Genomic DNA, 19,105 nt, shown 5'->3' with positions numbered 1-19,105 from the left:
ATTCCAGTGTGTTTTTTCCGGGCATGATTCCAAGGCCAGTTATCAGGCTCTTGGTTGTAGGCAAGAGAGAGGGTACAAAAAAACACAAATGGTTTAAACCCACTATTGATCATTTTAAGAATCTAAACGTTCCTCATATATACATATAAAATCTGTTTTGATCAAAATATCTTTGTTTGAGTTGGGGCTTACTGATAACAAGTTGGGCAAGACTGGCCACTGGCTCAGTCCCAGACTCTATTGTTCTATATTGTTTGTTGTGGTGCCCTTCCCATATGGAGGATCCACAACCGCTCAGGTTCACTTACTTGCCACCCACATTGTTCCCATTTGTCCGAGTAAATTTAAGTTTCAGTTCTTTTTTATCTGGGGTTACTTTCCACGAAGTTGCAGGGGCTTTCTTGATCCGGGTATGGTGAATCCAAGAATTCTGTCCCTCAACCTTGATTGCAGTGTAGGTGGTGAGTAGGACTTGAAAAGGTCCGGTCCACTGTGGTTCCAGGGTTTTATCTGCAAAACACTTAACGTATACATAGTCCCCTGGTCGTATATCGTGAACAGGTCCATCCAGACCCCTACTGCGTGTTCCCATCACATGCTTCTCAATTCTCATTAATTGTTTGTTTAGTGCCACCATATAGGAGGTCACTGTTTCTTCACCAATCTGTGAAGACGTCCCCTTTTGTACCCCATAGGGTCGTCCATATAAAATTTCAAATGGGCTAAGCCCCTCTTTTGCTCTTGGTCTAGTTCGAATTCGTGTAAGAGCTGATGACAAAGACTGGGGCCAAGTTAGATTTGTTTCTTGACCTAGCTTGACAATCTGTTGTTTGATTAGATGATTCATCTTTTCCACCTGGCCACTCGATTGTGGTCGGTATGGGGTATGTAATTGCCAATCTATTCCTAGATGGTGGCTGATCTGTTGCATTATTCTGGACACAAAATGTGGTCCTCTATCCGAGGACATTACTGCTGGGACTCCAAACCTAGGTATTATCTCTTGGAGCAGTATTTTGGTCACTTCCCGGGCTTTAGCAGTTCTGCACGGGAAGGCTTCTGGCCAACCTGAAAAGGTATCTGTTAGTACCAATAAATATCGATACCCCCCTTTTTTAGGAAGTTCCGAGAAATCAATCTGCCAATGTTGCCCTGGAACATTTCCTTTCCCAATTTTTCCCAACTTTGGCCCCTTGGTAATCTTAGGATTAGTCTGGAGACAAAGATCACATTGTTGGGTTACTTGTCTAATAGGAGTATACAAATTTCGTGCTATTATGTTTTTAGTGAGATCCTTATATAGAGCTTCTGCCCCCAGTGCCTTTTTCTGTGTTCTTCCCGAACTACTGACCATACCATGTAGGAAGGAATCACTATTCTCCCATGTGAGATTACAGCCCACCCTTCCTCATTATATGATCCCTCTAGGTCAGAAATCAGTTTGCGATCTTCTTTAGTGGTTTACCTTCTGGAGATATTTGTCCATCGGGTATTAGCGCACCCTCTACCTTGATTGCTTTTCTGGCTGCCTGTTTTGCTTCCCTGTCCGCCAGTTCATTTCCTCTTTCTGTGCTCACTTTCTGGTGTGCCTTGATGTGCATAATTGCCACACTTTCAGGAAGCTGGACCGCATTTAGGAGTTTCAAAATTTCTTCCGCATGTTTGATGATTTTTCCTTGGGAGTTTAATAGTCCCCTTTCTTTCCATATTGCTCCATGAGCATGTACCACTCCAAAGGCATATTTAGAATCAGTCCAAATATTTATAGGTTTTCCCTGAGCTCTTTCCAGAGCTCGAGTAAGGGCTATGATTTCAGCCTTCTGTGCCGAAGTGTCAGCTGGTAGCGGTCCCGATTCTATCACTTCTTCAGAGGTTGTAACAGCATATCCGGAATGTCGCTTTCCATTCAGCATATAGCTGCTCCCATCCGTGAACCAATGTTCAGCTCCATTAATAGGAACATCCTTGAGATCTGTCCTACTAGAATAAGTGGCTTCGATTGTTTCTAGACAGTCATGATCGACTGATTCGCCAACATTCCCATTAAGAAACAAGGCCGGATTGACGATGTTTGATCTCAACATCATCTTGTTCCACCATTACGGCCTGGTATTTTAGGAATCTCTGTGGGGAGAGCCAATGCCCCCCTTTTGTTTCAAGGACTGCAGACCCTGTGTGGGATACTAAGACAGTCATTTTCTGGCCCAAGGTAAACTTCCGGGCCTCCTGGATGTTTAGGATGACAGCTGCTACTGCTCTCAGGCAACCAGGCCACCCTTGTGCAGTGGCATCCAGCTGTTTAGAGAAGTATGCCACTGCCCGTCTGTATGGTCCCAAATCTTGTGCCAGTATTCCTAATGCCATTCCCTGTTTCTCATGGGAAAATAGGAAAAATGGCTTACTCACATCAGGAAGTCCTAGTGCTGGTGCCGACATTAAGGCTTTCTTCAGTTCATGGAAAGCTCTGTCTGATTCAGCATCCCACTGAAGATCCTTCTGATTAGCTGCTATCAGGGAATATAATGGTTTAACAAGCAAGCCATAATTACATATCCAAAGCCTGCACCATCCTGTCATTCCCAGAAATGTCTGCAGTTCCTTTACAGTTCGTGGTCGGGGGGCTTGGCATATGGCTTCTTTTCGGGCCTTCCCTAGGACCCGTTGTCTGGCACTGATCTCGTACCCTAGGTATGTGACTTGTTGTAACACCACCTGTGCCTTCTTCTTAGAAACCCGATATCCTTGTAGTCCCAGAAAGTTCAGCAGGCTCACAGTCCAAATAAAACAAGATTCTTCGGTTCTGGTTGCAGTAAGAAGATCGTCTACATATTGTAACACTTTCCCTTCTCCTGACGGTGGTTCCCATAACTCCAAATCCTTTGCTAATTGGTTTCCAGAAATTGTGGGGCTATTTTAAACCCCTGTGGCAACACCATCCATGTGAGCTGGGTCTTTCGACCGCTTCTGGGATTTTCCCATTCAAAAGCAAAAATTCTTTGGCTGGCTTCATGGAGAGGGAGGCAAAAGAAGGCATCTTTTAAGTCTAAAACTGTGAACCAAGCTAGGTCAGGTGTCAGGGTGGTTAGTAAGGTATAGGGGTTAGCTACTACAGGATACAGATCCTCTGTTATTTTGTTAATGGCCCTTAAATCTTGAACTATCCTATAAGACCCATCAGGTTTTTTAACTGGGAGGATAGGTGTGAAATTCTGACTCACATTCTTTTAGGAGTTTTAATTCTATGAATCGCTCTATGTTTGGACGAATTCCTTCCCTATCTTCCCTTTTCAGTGGGTATTGTTTAATTCTTATCGCACTCTGTCCTTCCTTTAATTTTACTATAACAGGTGATGCATTCTTGGCACGTCCCGGCATGTCAATTGCCCATACTCCGGGATATACCTGATCAATAATTCTGGTATCAATTTCCCTTTTTATAGGAGTACTGGCCAAAGATAGGCTCATAACCTGTATGTATTGGTGATCATTTACTTCCAGAGTAACTTCCCCTTTTTTAAATTTGATTGTTGCCTCCAATTGTTCTAATAAGTCCCTACCAAGAAGGGCCTTTGGGGAATTTGGCATTCTTGTTTGTTTTCTTAGTTTGTACTTTAAAGGTTTCAGGATGTTTTCCTGGTGGCCAGCAGCTCCCACAACTGTAACAAATAATTATTTTTTACTGAAGTTCAACAAATAAGTTGGTTTCGTATTCACTAAAATTCCACCTCATACCCATTCCCTGCCCTAAAGGGCAGTTATGGGTCCTGTTGTACTGCAAATGCTGCAGCAATTGAGGTGACATTGTCAGGTCCTTCTGCTCAATTGTCAGCAACAGCAACCCCTCCTCCCCACCATCAGAAGGATTCGGGGCAGGAGATGCTGTTCCTGCACTGCAGGTTACACAGGCCTGCCTCTGCAGCAGCACTTCTGTTTTAACCCTTTCTTACCCTGAATGCAAATCTGCTACTTGTTGCTTTAAGTCTGTGTTATTACATATCAGCCTTCGCAGGCAAATAGCAAACACCCTGCCATGCATCCAGCGTGACTCAGCTGCACCTTCGAGGGGGTACGGGGGTTTGTACAAACTCACCCCAATACTTTAACACTTTCACAAGGTCTTTGATTCTCCATCACCCCCCACCCCCCTCAGGTTTTACATACATTAGTACAAATTTTTATCTTACAACGTGTTTCATTCTGGTTGCTCCACAGAAGGAACCGCAACCTGAGCTTTTAACACAAAAATTTCAACAAGAACATCTTTCTAGTTTAGGTCTTAGGGTTTTTTCCCATCCTTTTCTAGAGCCATAATCAAAGATCAGGTGATTTAATCCCGCACTCTTTCTAGTGCTAGTACCATAGGATCCACAGTCCTTTTGCCACTCGGGTTTGTCCTGGAGGACGAAGAACATGTCTGCATATGATACTTTGTCCGATTTTCCCTCTCTCCTCAGAAACAACATTAATTGCAGGAGAGTGTTACAATCTAACGTTCCTCCCTCCTGAGGCCATTTCACATCACTCCAATTTATACAAAGGCCACTACTGATTACAATATTTAATCAATTTCCTTCTATTTTTGGTACCACCATGTCCTACGATATCACTCCAATGTTTTAATATACAGCCCAAGGGCGATTTTTCACAGGGCTTACTCCTTCCATTTCCCATTTTACAATTTTAATTACTTTGTTTTTCTCCGGCCGCCTTAGCCACCCAAGGTCGGAAACGCGGATAGAGCTCCTTACTCGTATTGCACTCGAACGCGTGTCTCAAGCACTCTTGCACTCACACTCAGTCAAAATAATTAAGCTATACACGGAAAATCAAAATGCGCATCTCAATCACACCATTCACACTCTCCAGGCAGCCCTCAGTCACACAAGCAATATGTTATATGGTACCGTGCACTTATGTACAACTTTTAGGAACACTGACAGTTCACAAAGTATGCATTTCAATGAACAATTGCCAAAAAAACAAACAACAAACAAAAAAACACATTTTTCCTGATCTTAAGCAGAGTGTTAAGTTTTCCGCTATTTGCCACGAATTACCAGAATATTAATATTTTTCAACATACATTTCATAACTCCAAGTTTTGAACATGTAACAAGACAACACACAGAACAAACAAGACACAGAGCGCTATTTCAGTTGTTATATTCTAGGAGTTCCCCAATTCTTAAGACAACCCAATGGAAGTTTTCAGCTTCCCCCTTTTTTCCTACGCAAAAGTTTCCCTTTTACTTTTGCTAAGAGGTCCCTCTTGTTCCTGTGAGATTCCGCCTTATTCCGTCCCGCCCCCCGCTTTCCGTCACGAGGCCTCCGGGCTTTTAGGAATGGCAGTAACCTCGGGTTTGCTCGATCTGCCCTCAAGATCGCTAGCGGCCACCCCTTGGTCAGCAAACCCCCTCCCAAGGTACCTTTCCTCCTGGGGACTACGCTGCGCGCCGGACGTCTCCGTGCGTCTCACCAGCCGCCCCGTTACTAAACATACCGTTTTATCTGCGGATCCAGGGGTTTCTCTTCTGCTCCCGGGTGAACAGTTGAGAAGAGGAGGCTCCTCCAAGGAAATCTCCCGGGGCGCGCCTAGGAGCGTCCGCTCCGCAGCTGGTCCCTCAGCCGAGCAGAAATCCTCCTGGCTGGCTCGCCAAAACTGACGTGCGGAATTAGACTCTATAACTCGAAAGTTATAAAGTAGGTATGTTTATTGCGCGCAGATGCACGGGGGATCGCTCCTCCACAAGCGTGCATGCCCGAAGTGACGAACCATCCCACATTTATACAATGAAACAAATGAATATTCAATTAGCGCCTATACATATTCGTTACCTAAACCCCGCTTTGTATGTTAATTAGCTTATCAGTCCGTTTCCTGGAATGTGGTGGTCCTGCAGGTTTGTAGGTGATTCATGTTCTTGTGACCATCTGATCTTCTTCAGCAAGGAAAGGTGATTCATGTCCTTGTGACCATCCAATCTTCTTAGCACTCCCTCCCTCTAGATAGCATTGGAATGTCTCTCATCTTCTCTCATTCTCTTTTAAATAGCCCCTTTTGTTAGAGAAAGAAGGGCAGGCGTCTCCCCGTCTCCCCTTTGTTAGAGGAAGAGGGGCAGGCGTCTCCTCAAAAACTGTAGTTGTCTCCTCAGAGCTGTGTGCCTATGTGACCAGACACCGCACCCATGACTAGTCACCATACCCACATTTCTGAGTAGACATATACAATCACAGTCGGTGTTAAGCGTCCCCATTTCACACTATTTCTCCATATCAATAGTATTTGTGTTTGTGTCACTTTTCTAATTATTCAGATTTTCTCTGGAAAGGAGGAGACCAGCATTTCAGACATAGAGCCCAGGGCAAAGAAAAGAACAAACCAAAATCCAAGGTCCATTCTCAACTGCCCCCTCAGGTTTTCTTTTTATGTTAGTGAAAAGTTGTAATTATTAATAATTTTGTAAAGTGTCTAGTTCCAGTGAAAGCTTGACTCACATGTGCTTCTCATAACAAAATAATGGTTTACCTTTTTTTCATAGTTGAGAAGCATGTAACCTTCCAAAACCTTTCTTAAAAGTACTTCCTTGCCTGGCTTTGAGTCTTGTTTTCAGAGTTGTAAGTAAAAAAATGCAGTGTTTAATTTTGGTGTGAAATACCACTACTTTACATTTAGATACTGCAAAAAAAAAAAAAAATTGTTAGGGCATGAACATTATTCTTATCAGGGAGACTGCTTTATGAAGTTCGGCAAACCAAAACGAATGCATATGAGCCAGTGGGTGGTGTATTTGTGTGGATGCCCAGTGCTATGCTTGCTTGATTTTATGTCTGAATTGCTACTGAAATAAATATGTTGTAGCATAAAATGTTGAATGAACGCCGAGGTTATGTTTTGAAAACATATGTTTTGAATCAAATTCAGGATGGGTATAAGATGCACGGGGGATCGCTCCTCCACAAGCGTGCATACCCAAAGTGACGAACCATCCCACATTTATACAATGAAACAAATGAATATTCAATTAACGCCTATACATATTCGTTACCTAAACCCCGCTTCGTATGTTAATTAGCTTATCAGTCCGTCTCTTGGAATGTGGTGGTCTTGCAGGTTTGTAGGTGATTCATGTTCTTGTGACCATCCGATCTTCTTCAGCAAGGAAAGGTGATTCATGTCCTTGTGACCATCCAATCTTCTTCAGCAAGGAGACTTAGCACTCCCTCCCTCTAGATAGCATTGGAATATCTCTCATCTTCTCTCATTCTTTTTTTAATAGCCCCTTTGTTAGAGAAAGAAGGGCAGGCGTCTCCCCGTCTCTCCTTTGTTAGAGGAAGAAGGGCAGGCGTCTCCTCAAAAACTGTAGTTGTCTCCTCAAAGCTGTGTGCCTATGTGACCAGACAGCGCACCCATGACCAGTCATCATACCCACATTCCTTGAGCAGACATATACAATCACAGTCGGTGTCCATTGTCCCCATTTCACACTATTTCTCCATATCACAGCCTTGCTGACCAAGGGATATTGTTTTTATCTGAACTGGGCAAGCCTCCCCCTTACCATTTTTACTGTAACAGGTAAAGCATTTTTCACCTTTTATTTTCAGATACACCTGGTTAAAAATTTATTTTACTTCAGGGAGGTCCTCTTTTCCTCTTTTCTGTTGAATTAGAGATAAGCTTAGTATTTCAATTACTTGATCATTTTAAACTTTTGGCTTCATTTCTCCTTTTTTAAATGTCTAGATATTCTAATAAATCTCATCCCAACGAAGATTTCGGTGAATTTGGCATTCTTATTCGTTTTCTTAGTTTATACTTGTTATAAATTGAGACCACAACGGATCATAATCCAATTAAAATTTTATTAATTATAGCAAGTAGAATATGAGCAAAACAGCGCTGGACGACAGGGGAGTCTGCGTTTCACCAACTGCCATACTGAGCAGTTCAAACAGTCCCTTTTTATACATCTTTACTTCCATGTTCATGAGGTAGTGGAGTCATGCTTTTGTTGTTAGGGGGGTCGTTTTCTGCCTCCTGCTGGTCTTCCTCCTTTGTCTCATTGCCCTGTTTCTGTCGGTTCCTGGACACCTGGTGGCATCCTGGACACCTGGCGGTGATCTTATCTTTTCACAAGTGGCATCCTGCACACCTGGCGGTGATCGCATCTTTTCACAAGCGGCATCCTGGACACCTGGCGGTTATCTTATCTTTTGTTGTCTAATCTTTACATTTACATATGGGCTTAACATAAATTTAAATAAACAATACCCTAGTCCATAGTTTCTCACAATCCCCCCTTTTTCTTTTTATCCTATTATTGTTTATTATACACTGCTTTCATTCTCAGCACTGCGAACAAACCTTTTTCCACAATCCCAACATTTATCATAACACTCACAAGGTAATACCTCACAATTACAATAGGCATAGTTTTCACGTGGCATAACGCATTCACAACAATCTTCATCCTCATTAATAGATACACTCTTATATTTTCCCTAGACCTCGTAGTTAAAATAAGCAATTTAGCTAAGTCAAACCGTTCTCTAATAAAGTGTAAAATATAGCGTAATATACAAGGCCCAAATATAAGTCCCAGAATCAGCATAATAAGTGGTCCTGCTAAAGCAGACAACAAAGTGGTTAGCCAAGGTGAGATATTAAACCAGTTTTCATACCATGACCTGCCCGCCTCACGATCTTTCTTACGTTGATCTAACCTTTTCCGGAGTTCAGACATGGTGTCCTGGACTAATCCCGTATGGTCAGCAAAAGAACAACATTCTTCATTGAGAGCTACACATAACCCTCCTTCCTTTAAGAACAATAGATCTAATCCTCTTCTATTTTGCAACACTACTTCTGATAGAGACTTTACTGAAGTGGCTAAATTTTGGATAGATTGTTCTATTTTTGCTAAATCCCCATCTACAGCCATCTGCAAACTTTGTAATTCTTGACCTTTTACTAGGGAGGCTATGCCTGTACCTGCTCCAACTCCGCCCGCTATCAGCAGTGTAGCTAGGGTTACCACTGTAATTGGCTCTCGTTTTTGTCTATTCAGGACTCCTTCAAAGTGGCGTAACACCTCCTCAGAGGTGTGATAGATCAGACGAGGAACAATAATCACCTGTACACAAAACTGAGATTGATTAAACACAACACGTTTAGGGATAGGCAAGGCGTTACTCCGATGTCTGAACAAACCCATTTAGCTCCTGGTGTCGGGATAGCCCATTTGTCATTTTGATTCTTGTGTTTCTCTATATTGGTATTAGTGACTGTTCGGTTGCACAAAGGCTGATACTTTTCAGGCACTGTACCTATACATTTTCCTTGACCTGTCACTAATTGAATAGTAATTCCTTGCGTATGGTTCCTCTGGTCATCCCATGGGCATTCTTGTGGGTTTGAACCATTAGACCATTGAATCCTACCTGGTTTTCCAATTGCCTCAAAATATGGTGGTTTAATATTATAACATAACCAGCATTCCTTAGTTAAATTTGGTTTGCTTTCATTAAGGGCACGATAAGAGGCTTGCATGAGATTCCATAAGGGGTCTTTAGATTCTGACAACTCTAGATCCCTGGATAAGGAGAATTCAGTCACAGTGTCATTAGTTTTTTGTTTTGTTTTTTTTTTTTTTTGAAAGGGAGTCTGGAGAAGGGGTTACGATAATTATGGGGGCAACCTTTTCTTCAGATGAAGTGGGTGGATTCAGAACCAGATTTGGTCCTACTGGTAAAGGATCATGAGGTATCGGTTCTTTTTTGATAAGGAAATGTCCTCCCCTATCGGTTCCTGATTCCCAAAGTCTAGCCCCCCATGTTTTTCCTATCAACCAACCTGCATCTTCTGGGTGTGTCACATTAATGTAGATTTTGTCACATGTACCCTCATTCAAAAAACCTCCATTTGTTCCATGTTTCGGTGGGTCACATCCGAAAGGACCCCACCCTACCCATAAATACTTGTCTTGGTCAACCTCCCAATCTGAGGCTACTGTTTCACAACCCCAGTAGGCACAATAATAATGTCCTGGGTAATTACAGTATCCTTTCTCATGGTTCGAACTAGGGCAAAAATAAAATCCATGTTTGTTCAGGCAGGGTTTTACTGGTATGAGATCACACAGCGCACAGAGAAAACTAGGGGCTCCTGGTGTAACTTGAGTCTGAATGGTTACTTGTCCCTCCCACCTGATTAAGGTCCATTTAAAAGGTTCATGAGGGTTTCCATTTGCTTGGGTCATTATCAATAACAAAACTAACAGTATACCAGGAAAAAGGGTGTCTGTCAATTTTGCCAATTTGAGTATATTTTTACCAGTCCTGGGGAATTTCGGCCATTGCTGCTTTTGCATCCCATTGTTCTGGTTCTTTTCTCCGCAGTATGTTCCTCCTCTGCCTTGCCCGTCGACTCGGTTGCTTCGAGCCACGAGGTGTACCATCTTCTCGGCAGCAAGGGAATTCTTCAGGAGAACAGCTGCTTTAGGCTTTCTGCCTGTTTACATAGGCTTCCTATTTTGCAGCTTTAACTAATGGGGCAAAGCAAGACACGGTTAATACTTCCCTTTTGCACTTTATAGCCAAGATTTCAGCTACAAAGGGGACTGGTTCGGTGGAGTGGTAACAATAATATTGAGGGTTTATTCCTTTGGCAAAAATTTCCCACCACTCATGTGCTTCTCAAATAATTTCTTGTTTAGACTCTAATTGTTTTAATTTCTACTCAGTAAGAGTTCTTTGGATTTTCCAACACTGTGTGCAAACTCCTGTCGGAGGGTATCCGAATTCACAGTGTGTCCACCATTTATCCTGGCATACCTTACATTTAAAACAAGCAAATGGATAGCAATTGTAGTTCAAATTATTACACCCAATTCATATATCAAATATATTATTTGCATCAGCATATCTTCTATATTCAATATTGTGTGGTTGTATAAGTTTAGCAATTTCCTTCAACACACTTTGTACGCTTCCATATATAATAAATAATAAAAAAAATAATTATAGCAAATATAAACAGCAATACACACTTTATACCAAAAGGTAATGCAGCAAAATAATCAAATAAAGTCTCTATCATAACTTTATCTTCTCAATGTTATCTTGGTGTCACCTGGTGTACTGATTACTTTCCAGTGGGGTCTCGTCACTGGGCCTTTAATGCGACTGGCATGAGTCCATCCACGCTCAGCAGTTCGGACAGCCGTTTCTGTTGTAAGCAGAACAAGATAAGGTCCCTCCCTTTTGGGTTTTAGGGTTTCTTCCTTCCACACTTTAATCAATATCCAATCCCCAGGTTTAACATTGTGAATTTTTAAGTCCAACGGGGGTCGTTGCACAATCAGTCCGCGTTCCCAAAGCTTGTTACGATGTTCTGCTAATTGTAAAACATATTCATTTATCGCACGGTCTCGAATTAAAATATTTGTTTGTGGGCTTTCAATTCTATAGGGCATTCCATACACCATTTCAAATGCTGATATTCCCATATCCGCTCGGGGTCTAGTTCTGAGAATTAATAGTGCCATGGGTAGGCACTTAATCCATGATAATTTGGTCTCTATCATTAATTTAGTTAGAATAGTTTTGATTTCCCCATTCATCCTTTCAACTTTTCCCGAACTTTGTGGATGCCATGGCGTATGGTATTCCCACTTAATACCCAAGCTTTCTGTTAGATCTCTAACAATTTTTGACACAAAGTGTGTTCCTCTGTCCGAGTCGATTACTTCAGGTACTCCATATCGAGGTATAATGTGTTCAAGTAACACTTTAGTAACTTGGTTAGCAGTTGCCTTGGAGGTAGGAAAAAGCCTCAACATAATGTGTTAAATGATCCACCATTACTAATAAATATTTGTAACGCCCTACCCTGGGTAGTTCAGTAAAATCCACTTGTATGTGTGAGAAAGGTCTGTATGCTGGGGAACGTCCTCCAAGAGGTTTTTGTCTCAGGTTATTTCGATTAACCTTTTGACAGGTCTCACAGGTCGCATTTGTTTAACGCCATCGGGTGAAACCATAATAGCAAATTGCATGTTAGTTATAACGTGTTGAATTAATCTTATAAAACATGGAACAGCACATGGCAAAAACAATAAGGTGGCTAATCCACATAACAAATAAAATAGGATTCGTTTTACCCAGGGGCTCCCGAGAAGCCAGGAAAACAAGTCAATATTCATCTTTCCAAGTTCAGACGGGAACCTGAGCTAACTTCCCTATCTCTAATGTGATTTGTTTAACTACCTCACCATTGTCATCAATTTTCAAACAACAATTGGAAACATTTACTTTACCACAAACATCTCCTTCTTCGGCTAGCAGGTAATAGAGAACCATCCTGTGTTGATAAATTGCATTTTTACATCAAAAGCTTTAGCTGTTTGATTAGTAATAATTTCCAAGACAGCCTGTAGACGAATGATATGATTCAGATTGTAGATAGGTTCTCGAGCACCGTTAATAAGTTCATTAGGATTCCAAGTTGCAGGTCTATAATACTGTATGATACGTTGGGGTGTCCATTCATTTAATAAATATTGGTACCCCCCCAATTCTTGGAAGTCTGGAAAAATCAACTTGCCACTGTTGCCCTGGCTAATTTTCAAACACATTTCACATCGCTGAGTCACCTGTTTTATTACAGTATACAAGTTTTGCCCTATCAATTTCTGATTTAGACTTTTATATAAATTATCAGCTCCCCAATGCATCTTATTATGTTCTATTACGGCTGTGGTCCATATTAAATTGGATGGTACCACTATACAACCATCCCTCAAATAAGTCCACTTATTTATTTTATCATTCATGTCCTGAATGACCTTTAAGTTTTCTTTAGAATAATTTGGCTCCTGATCTGTACTTACAGTTTGGATTTTACCATCTGGTATTAAGGATAATTCCTCCTTTCCTACCTCCTCTGCCACTTGTATGGCTTCATGGTCGGCCAGGTGGTTTCCAATTTCCAAATCAGTGCCTTAATGGGCCATCTTATGTTCTTCCTTCCTGGACGACCCTCTTATAACAGAGGGGGCCATTCCTCACATAAAGGTCTGGCATGGCATATGTTCCCACCGCTCAACGCCTACTGGGTTGCAGCCAGCAGCAGGGCTCAAGATTCTTCTTGGTGGCAAACACAGAGGCCAACCCAGTCTTGCCCTTGATTGTGGTAGGAGGCACTTGACCAACCTTATTCCTTGTACTTTGTTGTCAATGCAGAGTTTCATCTGCACATCCCATAACAAGTCACAGTCATGGTAAAACACAGATTTACATTAGTAGAACTACTACAGAGTGTATTTTATTTTAGTTTTTATGCAATATTCCCCACAGCCTTGCTGACCAAGGGATATTGTTTTACCTGAACTAGGCAGGCCTCCAGTTTATCATTTCTACTGTAACAGGGAAAGCATTTTTCCCCTTACCTGGAATTTACTTCCAGATATACCTGGTTAAAGATTTCTTTTACTTCAGGGAGGTCCTCTCTTCCACTTTTCTGTTGAATTAAAGATAAGCTCAACATTTACTTTAAAGGTTCCAGGATATTTTCCTGGTGGCCAGCAGCTCCCACAACTGTAACAAATTCTTTTCACTGAAGTTTAACACCAAATAAGTTGGTTTTGTATTCACCAACTTTTCTACATCACGATTACCTTAGTAAAAATCAACTCGAACCTTTATCCAGTCCTATTCACAACTAATTTTCAAACATCTAAATTTCCCCATCAGAGATTCACCTTTACTCTCCTCAGACCCGCTGCCTGCCCTAGAGGGGCCGTTACCGGTCCTATTGTGCTGCAAATGCTGCAGCAATCGGGGTGACATTGTCAGGTCCTTCTGCTCAATCGTCAGCAACAGCAACCCCCTCCTCCCCACCATCAGGAGGATTCGGGGCAGGAGATGCTCTTCCTGCTCTGCAGGTTACACAAGCCTGCCTCTGCAGCAGCACTTCTGTTTTAACTCTTTCTTACCCTGAATGCAAATCTGCTACTTGTTGCTTTAAGTCTGTGTTATTACGTATCAGCCTTTGCAGGAAAACAGCAAACACCCTGCCATGCATCCAGCGTGACTCAGTCGCACCTTCGAGGGGGTACGGGGCTTTGTACAAACTCACCCCAATACTTTAACACTTTCACAGGGTTTGTTTTTTTTTTTTGTTTGTTTTTTTTTTTACTCTCCACCCCCCCCCCCCCCCCCCCCCCCCCCGGCTTCAGATCTTACATACATTAGCACAAGTTTTTTTATCTTACAACGTGTTTCATTCTGGTTGCTCCATAGAAGGAACCACAACCTCCCCTCTGATCCTTTTCCATTGCTAATATTAAGGGATCTTGTGGAGCTAGGTTAATACCACACTCTTTTGCCACTCTGGGTGATTCCTCAGAGTGAAAAACATACCAGCATACATTACTTCATCCCATTTTTCCTCTCTTCTTAAAAATAACATTAATTTTAACAAAACATTATAATTCAGTGTGCCGTTTAAGGGCCATTTTCTCTGTCACCTAACTTATACAGGGGCCACCACTGATTGCAGTACTTAGCCAAAGTTCTCTTATTCACGCTTCCCCCAGCTGCCCCCCCCATTTCCTTCCAGTGACCTTTCTTACTATTATCTCAATCGCTATCCCAGCCACAGAGACTCTAATTTCACTTACGGCTCTCTCTCTTATCCCAAGGCGTCCAAACCTTACAGTCAGGGCATTCAATTTCTTGTCGCCACCATACATATAATAATTCTTTACACCATATACACTTTAAAACATACAGAGGTTCACATTCACCCCTCGGATGTTCAAGACAATAACCACATACCAACATTTGTAATATACTGAATACAGAAATGTTCTCACATTTCCAGCATAAATGAGTATAACAATTATTAATAACCTTGTAATTATTAATTAAAAGGCCACTTTTCTCCACATTCCAGCTTATAAAGCGGCCACCATTGATTACAATATTTTATCAATGTTTTCCTATTCACATTTCCACCAGCGGATCCTCCAATATCCTTCCAATGACTCAAAACACACCCTAGCGGATTTTTCTTTAAAATCCCCACCACTCTGCTTTCCTCCCATTTTTCCCAGCTTACACTCACAGAACACACTTATCACTTACAGAATTACTACTTACAAAATGCAACACACAGGTATCTTTCTACAACAACACCAAGAGCTCACTATTATTATCAAAAATATAGCCAAAATCACAGTAACAATTATCAAAGTCAAATTCCACATTCCATAAATCCGGTAACCAAAATAAGCAACACTGCAGCAAATAAGCTTGAAACAATGAATATTCCATTAACGCCTATACATATTCATTACCTGAACCCGCCTACCCTCGCTTCGTATGCTAATTAGCTTATCAGTCTTTCACGCTTGTGCAGATTCTCCCAAAAATTGTGGGCCGGGGTCTTTAGAATGTGTGCAGTGGTCTATGGGAGGAAGGCTGTAGGTCTTCCTCATGGTGTACTTTTCACCTTTTGCTCATTTGCAATGTTCTTATCAGTCTAAGGTAATTTATGCCCTTGCTGGCCATCTGCTTTTCTTGCTTAATTATTTCTTTTACCCTTATCTGTCCTCTCCTGCTGAAGTGTTCCGCTAAAGTTTTTCCCATGATTTTGCCACAAACTGAGTTTTGAGGAGCGCTTGCCCTATAGGGTTGTCTGGATTTACCCCAGAGTACAGCTGAAGGGCTTTCCTCAGTCGTTCCAGCCACTCAGTGGGGCTCTCATCTTTCTTTTGCATTTCATTAAATGCTTTATTGATATTCTGGCCACGGGGTACTGCTTCTCTAATCCCCTAAATTACTATAGTTCTCAGGTCCTGCATATGAGTTTTATGCACCGGATCCTGATTATCCCAATTAGGTCTTTGGAGTGGCCATTTAATATCTGCTTGAGGTCCCTGGGTTTCCTCCCAATCTTCTTCTGACCCACAGACTGGCCAAAAGACATTTTTAGAAATCTTCTTCCCTCCCCATATCTTAGTACAATATTCTATCATTTTCTGCTTATCTTTCCCTAGGGTTCCAGGGAAATATCTCCAATTGTCTAAGATATATGCCAGAGGGGTATTCTTGGGTACAGTAGGTACCCTTCCCATGGGAGTCGAAGGCTTGCTGCCCTTCGCCCCCATCTTCTGGAATATCCACAAATGCTCCCCTTGTTCCTGGCCCAGTCCCTCGCGGGAGATGGGAGACGCAGTACTTAAGAGTCCACACTCGCTTGGTTCAGTATATCGAACCTCTCACTCGTTATATTCCAGGAAACCCAATCCCGCCCGAACGGCAAACCTTGCGAACAAATTCGCAATATACTTACGCATCCTGCGTCTTCATCCGGACTCCCGTGCACAGAATTTTTATGGGATTTTACCGGTTTCTCCTTTGCTCATTATTCTAGAATTTAGGTTCGTCGGTAAGGTTGGAGTAAGCTGTTGGTCGCGGGGCCGCGAAATGTCGCGGGGCGCCTCCCCGGAGGACCAAAGCCCACTGTTCCTCATCCGAGTCACGGCACCAGAAATTGTTATAAATTGAGACCACAACGGATCATAATCCAATTAAAATTTTATTAATTATAGCAAGTAGAATATGAGCAAAACAGCGCTGGACGACAGGGGAGTCTGCGTTTCACCAACTGCCGTACTGAGCAGTTCAAACAGTCCCTTTTTATACATCTTTACTTCCATGTTCATGAGGTAGTGGAGTCATGCTTTTGTTGTTAGGGGGGTCGTTTTCTGCCTCCTGCTGGTCTTCCTCCTTTGTCTCATTGCCCTGTTTCTGTCGGTTCCTGGACACCTGGTGGCATCCTGGACACCTGGCGGTGATCTTATCTTTTCACAAGTGGCATCCTGGACACCTGGCGGTTATCTTATCTTTTGTTGTCTAATCTTTACATTTACATATGGGCTTAACATAAATTTAAATAAACAATACCCTAGTCCATATTTTCTCACATACTTTAAAGGTTTCAGGATGTTTTCCTGGTGGCCAGCAGCTCCCACAACTGTAACAAATTATTATTATTTTTTTACTGAAGTTTAACAAATAAGTTGGTTTTGTATTCACTAAAATTCCACCTCATACCCATTCCCTGCCCTAGAGGGGCCGTTACCGGTCCTGTTGTACTGCAAATGCTGCAGCAATCGGGGTGACATTGTCAGGTCCTTCTGCTCAATCGTCAGCAACAGCAATCCCCTCCTCCCCACCATCAGAAGGATTCGGGGCAGGAGATGCTGTTCCTGCTCTGCAGGTTACACAAGCCTGCCTCTGCAGCAGCACTTCTGTTTTAACTCTTTCTTACCCTGAATGCAAACCTGCTACTTGTTGCTTTAAGTCTGTGTTCTTATTTATCGTGCCTTTTCAGGCAAACAGAAAACATCCTGCCATGCATCCCAGCATGATTCAGTCGCACCTTCGAGGGGGTACGGGGGTTTGTACAAACTCACCCCAATACATTAACACTTTCACAAGGTCTTTGATTCTCCACACACACACACACCTGCCTCAGGTTTTACATACATCAGTACAAGTTTTTATATCTTACAACGTGTTTCATTCTGGTTGCTCCACAGAAGGAACCGCAACCTGAGCTTTTAAACACAAAAATTGCAACAAGAACATCTTTCTAGTTTAGGTCTTAGGGTTTTTCCTATCCTGTTCTAGAGCCATAATCAAAGATCAGGTGATGTTAATCCCGCACTCTTTCTAGTGTTAGTACCATAGGATCCCGAGGGGGTACTAATCCACAGTCCTTTTGCCACTCGGGTTTGTCCTGGAGGATGAAGAACATGTCTGCATATGATACTTCATCCCATTTTCCCTCTCTTCTGAGAAACAACATTAATCGCAGGAGAGTGTTATAATCTAACGTTCCTCCCTCCTGAGGCCATTTCGCATCACTCCAATTTATACAAAGGCCACCACTGATTACAATATTTAATCAATTTCCTTCTATTTTCGGTACCACCCTGTCCTACGATATCCCTCCAATGTTTTAATATACAGCCCAAGGGCGATTTTTCACAGGGCTTACTCCTTCCATTTCCTATCTGGGGAAATTCCTCTGCTTTGGGGGCAGAGGAGGTGTGGACAGTGATAAGGAGAAATAGTGTGAAATGGGGACAATGGACATCGATTGTGATTGTATATGTCTGCTCAAGGAATGTGGGTATGGTGACTGGTCATGGGTGCGGTGTCTGGTCACATAGGCACACAGCTTTGAGGAGACAGCTACAGTTTTGAGGAGACGCCTGCCCCTCTTCCTCTAACAAAGGGGAGACGGGGAGATGCCTGCCCTTCTTCCTCTAACAAAAGGGGCTATTTAAAAGAGAATGAGAAAAGGATGAGAGATATTCCAATGCTATCTAGAGGGAGGGAGTGCTAAGTCTCCTTGCTGGAGAAGATCGGATGGTCACAAGAACATGAATCACCTACAAACCTGCAAGACCACCACATTCCAAGAAAGGGACTGATAAGCTAATTAACATACAAAGCGGGGTTTAGGTAACGAATATGTATAGGCATTAATTGAATATTCATTTGTTTCATTGTATAAATGTGAGATGGTGTGTCACTTCGGGTATGCACGCTTGTGGAGGAGCGATCCCCCGTGCATCTGCGCGCAATAAACATACCTACTTTATAACAAGTATCCTGAGCCATTATAGTATTGCTTTCACAGAGGAAGCCCTGCTGCTCTCGCATAATACAAGATTCTAAATCTACTGTTTGCCACTTGTTGCCTGTCTTTCTGGCCCATGTTCTATGTTCAAAAGGATATTTTCCTAGGCATATTATAAAGATGGGCTCGGTTAAGGTAAAATTGTGCCAACATTCCCGTGAATTAAAGCACATGGTTGTATTTAGAAGGGTAAATTCCTTATCTACCTTTCTGACATTAATCAGGGTGTCTCCTGAAATCTTGGTGTTATCTTTTTCATTATACGTTTGACACCCTACTTTTATCCTATCTCCTAATTTTCCCCATAATCGGTCGACTTTGTGTACATCCTCCCGATCCCATTGATTCCTTTGGTACACCTCATTTTCAGAAAAAAACACCATAGCT

General features: G+C 42.2%; 1 long non-coding RNA gene across 1 annotated transcript; it reads left to right on the top strand.

Annotated features, from left to right (window-relative positions):
- Window positions 1-8,092: 8,092 nt before the first annotated feature.
- LOC308058153 lies at window positions 8,093-10,664 on the top strand. The gene is made up of 2 exons (XR_013925688.1): window positions 8,093-8,137; window positions 8,181-10,664. It is a non-coding gene; the product is annotated as an uncharacterized lncRNA (long non-coding RNA).
- Window positions 10,665-19,105: the final 8,441 nt, after the last annotated feature.

This window comes from Falco punctatus (genome assembly GCF_963210335.1).
Source record: "Falco punctatus genome assembly, contig: scaffold_25, whole genome shotgun sequence".
In the NCBI taxonomy this organism is placed as follows: domain Eukaryota; kingdom Metazoa; phylum Chordata; class Aves; order Falconiformes; family Falconidae; genus Falco; species Falco punctatus.
The sequence above is the reverse complement of the archived record's forward strand: the minus strand, read 5'-3'. Positions and strand labels throughout refer to the sequence as shown.